Genomic DNA, 5235 nt, shown 5'->3' on the forward strand with positions numbered 1-5235 from the left:
CTCTTCCGAGCGAATTTCAAAAGTCTTTTCAGACCTTTGGGAGCATCTTTTTGGTATAGCATGACAGGAGGATTCTCAGCATTTCCCCACTCACCAATGTCAGGTTCACTAATTTCTTCTTGAAGCATCTGTGATAGAGAATGGCGAACACGAGGACTAGTTGACCCTGCTGGTGCAGCATTGGCCAGAGATGCAGGCTGAAATGTGTCATCCTCACATGGCTTGGGCAGCTCCGGATCCTCTTCTGTCTCCACCCAGGCTGAAGGTGATATGGTTGATTCTTCTTCATTCCTTACATTCAAGGAAGATTCTTCTATATATGTTAAGACATCACCACCAGCACTAGAATCCCCATTTAAGTTTTCTGTCTCACCACATAATAAATGGTTATTTATCTGATTCTGAGGGTCTGATTCTGTAGCAGCATTATGATGACTAGGAGTCGTAGTGTCTCCGTCTGAATGCCGACTGGCCGAGTCAGAAGCATTGACAACCAACTCAATTTCTTGATCCTCAATACGATCTTCACCATCTCTGAGAGAGTTGTCCACCTTAGGAGGACTTTTTTTCTTGTTAGGATCACTAGTACTATTCCCCATTCGAGAACCCTTGCGTAGAAATGGCTTTGATTCCAATGGAACTACACTGCTTTTCTTGGTTCCCTTGTTAGCTAATCTAGTCTTTGAAGGAACAGTTTCTCCAGAATCTGATGTCACTTTTGCTTTGATTGCATTGCTCTTGTTTGGAACACTTGTCTGCCACTTCTCCTTTGTGCTTTTGAGGTTCCTGTTTGTCTGCATTTCTTTCTCATTTCTGATTCCCTGTTGAGATTTTTCCATTTGTGGGCTTGGTTGAGGAACAGATGCTGTTGACACTGGCTTCCGACGTGTTGGGGTGCTGCTAGCAGATGAAGTCCCACCACGACCCATAGCAGGGGGAGTCCCACCAGTCTTTGGTGAAGGTGTTGCTGACCAAGACTTACGAGTAGCAGGCATTGATGATGATCTAGCTGAAGTTTTTTTTGTAACCGGGGGTTTAGGGGTTTCCTTTGGGGAATTTGAAGGTTGAGTTGAATTTCTAAGAGGTTTTTGAGGTAACCTTGTAGAACTTTTTTTACTTGCACTCACATTTTTTGGCATTTCAGCCTTCCTCTTATCAACAAACTTTTGCATTTCGTGAATCTGTGCTTCTTTTTCTACTCGTTTTCCAACCTTCTCTCCTCGGAGTTTCGCATCCCTTTTCTCTTTATAATGATCATAAGACCGTCCTCTTTGCTCAGATGAAATTTTCTGGTTTCTACTGGGCTGGGACTTTCCAAATAAAACAGGCTTACTTTCAACCATTTTTTTAAGAATCTGGTTGAACTCTGCTTGCTTTCGTTGATTCCATTCCGCTGAAGCTGCTAACTTTTTGATAGTTTCGTCTCTTGGTTTTGAACCGGTTTCTTCTTGATTATCTGCAGAATAAGAATCTATGTTTTCATGTCTTTCAGGTTTTACATCGCAGTCAGGGATCTCATTGTTATTGTGACTTTCAGAAATAAAATCAGACACCATTTCTACTTCAGAATTCTTAGGAGGAGTCTCATCATGTATCACATCATTTGAAGTCACGGTAACAGGATCTTCAGGAGCAAGTTCTGGCTGGCCTTGAACAGAGGTTTCCCCCATACCTGCACTCCATCTTCTCAAGACAGATTTATTTGCAACAAGAGACACATCTGCCAATGACTTCCTCTTTTGAATATCGCCAGATTGATCCTGCTGTTTGCTTTCAAAAAGACTGATGGCATCTTGCACAGTTATCCTCCTTACATCAATTTCTGTCTTCTTCTGAGGTAGTTCTGATACTTCTCCTTCACAACCATTTTCAAAAGCCTCTCTATAAGATATTGGTCTCTCTCTAGATGGAAAAAAATTGAGACTCTTAATAGTTAATGCAGCAGCTCTGCGGGTCCCAGCTTTTCCTATTTGTACCCTTCGCATTGGAGATGCTGACCTTCTGGGTGTTACAGATCTTACTAGGGAACGACTTCTCTCAGCAGATGTTTGGTCCTCGTCACTTGAGTCAGAAGATCCCTCACTTCCTGTTGAACTGTGTCTCTCAACTTGAGCAGCTTTAGCTGGTGAAACACCATACTTAACTGGTGCATCGGAAGTTAAAGGTTTGGATATCTGAAGGTCTTTAAACGCTCTGCTTGCATCATTGTGCAACACATGAGTTGCATCACACACGAGCATGGTAGTTTCATTGTTCAAGGTACCAACATCCTGGCTCTTTCGGTTCAGCTCTATAAACTTGCACAAAGAATGCCTGAGAACATAAACACAGTGAAGGGAAAACATGTTTAACAGCAAAGCAATGTCCTTAGTGCGAGATAAAACATATAAACGCAGTCTTGTACTTGTACTTGCAATCACACATTCTGAGAGCGAATTAATAAATTTGTCTGAAACTTACTCTAAATTAGTGGCACCAAAATGATGGGAGAATTTCACTAAATAAGTAATATCTTTAGGGGAGCATTTAGCATCTGTAGCCTTGTTAAATGTTTCCGCTAACTTGTTTCTCAAAGCTGTGAGTCTTAGATCCATTGCTCGTAACAATTCATTCCTGGCAGCAAATTATCAGAAAGCTTACTAGTGGATGCAGCCAATTTATATCTGATAAATGTAAATCATAGTCATAAGAACATACTTTGAAGCATCGGATGACACAGTGCTAACTTCAGGCTGTCCACACGCAATAAATTGTTAGTTGAAATATGATGTAATGTAATAACGAAAAACACCAGATAATTGAAATCGAAGAAGTTGATTTATTGGCAGTAGTGTGAATTAAATTTAAAAATGAACCCACTCTACACTATTAGAGTAAAGGAATTACTGTGGAAGTTGGTGCTTCACCGTTCGAGCTGCAGTTACCATCTGCCAAAAGTGGGAAATGGAGTTAAAATGAATGGAAGTATTGAGATCAATGAAGTACCACTCCAATGTCCACTCATCCAGACCATAAGTCCAACCGCTGAGGCATGCAAGTATAGTAAGAATTTAGTAAAATTTACCTCTTTCACCACCTCCAAGATGGTCCTGACCGTCCTGATTTCAAAAGACAACTATCCATCAAAAACTAAACACAACCCGTTTTGATTTATTGAAAGACAGACAGACTATCACCTTGCCATATAAAGAAACATGGAACTTTTTTGAATCTTCCAACTGAGACATCTCATCCAAGATAGAATTGATGATAACTATTGAATCTGGTGAACTAACAACATGCAGGAACCTGAGAGGCAAAATAATATCAGAGCCAGTAAATTTTACCTAGCAGTAAAAAAAAGCAATAGAAAAATAAAGAATAAACCACTATTTGATATAAACCTTTTTACAGTTGCTTTTGAAAACCATTCAGCACCATGCTGATCTTTTGGTAATTTAAGATCAAAGTTTGCATCAAATCCTTTAGCATGTAAATCATTTATTTCAGGAATATGTGGTAATAAATGTTTCAAATGTCCAGTTGCCACTTTCTCGGATTGATTCCCCTTGCAGACATATGCCTCATACCTATGCGACCAACATGGATAGAAATGTGTAAATATCCAGTAAAATCAGATTAAACGCAATAAAAATTAACATTGATGACAGGTTCAGTTTATTCAGAGAAAAATTGAATCAACTGAAGGAAGAACTAACTTGTAGAGGTACTGTAATAACTCGAATAGAGTGCATACATACAATAGTTATTGAGTCTATGACATATTATAAGTAAAATCCTGCTACTAAGTCATAAGGAAGTGTTTTGTCGGAGAACAACTTCACATGTATACTATTAAGACATCTCTAAAATGACTATATTCATCAATCTAATAAATTATTTTCTGTAATTACTGATTTCATAGTTAATGATATAATCTACTTTTAAAATTTCAAAGTGAAAGATAACTTCATCTTTAATTATGTAAATTCCTTTCGAACTCAGTGAGAAAATGATAAAACCCATTAGAATGACGGTGTTGGAGCTAGAGGTGGAACAAAATGGGAATTTACCATTAAAATTCAAATTGGAATTCTGGCACAGAATATGCTGTTGTTTGAAATTCTTAAACACGGGACATCAAAAACATATTTGGATTTAAAATTTCCGATTCTTTTGTTCCTCTGTTCCTTAGTCAAGCTATGAAAATGCACACCCCTTACACTTTTTCAATTTTTAATTCCAAGTTAATTATCACTTTCTGCAATTAAACCTATTACTTCAAAAGATTTTTTTCTCAGGATATAAAGAAAATCAATTACAGAAAGGGAGAAAAACAACATCTAAAAGGAAGACAATAAATCTTTTAAAAACAAATTCATAAAAATAATACTAAAATAGGTTCATTTGATAAAATTAGTTTCAAATTGGAAACCTCACATGAGGTTCAATTCTATGCCTACATAGTACTATCAGCAATAATATTAACCTGTTTTGATTAGGAAGAATCTTAATTGAAGCATAATCCAAAGATGCACCACCATCAATTGCATCCCCCATTTCCAAAATTTCAGATGAAAATCAAATTAACTTGAACCTGAAAGTAAAACAGTATTTAGAGAAACTACATGCAAATGCCACTTCATAATCCAAATTTGTTCAATACTAGTACTTTTCCTGTACAGCTAGTAGGCGGATAAATTGACTCGTGAAAAAAAAAAAGCGTAATATCGAGGGAAGGACCAGTCCCCGTACATATTTCATCATCGGAAAATAGAAATACAAATATAGAAATCTAAACCAAACATAATCCCAATGCAGATAAATTAATCAACAAGTTAAATACATCCCAAATTTAAACATAGTAATATGCAATCCATTAAGATGCTGTAAAAAAAAATGGCAAAACCAAAAAGTAAAACTCATAATAAAATGTTTATTCGAACATGAATCGCTTATTAGAAAGTAATATATATTGAGATTAAAAAAGAAAAAATGAATAGTTGGAAATGGTTGTGAAATGAAGTCAGATCTAGCGAGTAGGAATGGAAAAAAGAGGCGGAAAGAGAGTAGAGTGAATTGCAATGAAGTGGATAAGGAACGAAATCTTGAAACGCAGTCAAATCGAAGTGTAAATGAAGTAAAAGGAAAGTGAGAGTTGGAAGTTGATGTAAGTATTATTACCTCTTGTTTAAGTGACGGTTGAGATCTGAAAACGAGTTTTCAGATAGAGAGAGATCTTGAAAAGAAAGAGTG

This window comes from Cicer arietinum, chromosome 5 (assembly GCF_000331145.2).
Source record: "Cicer arietinum cultivar CDC Frontier isolate Library 1 chromosome 5, Cicar.CDCFrontier_v2.0, whole genome shotgun sequence".
Lineage (NCBI taxonomy): Eukaryota > Viridiplantae > Streptophyta > Magnoliopsida > Fabales > Fabaceae > Cicer > Cicer arietinum.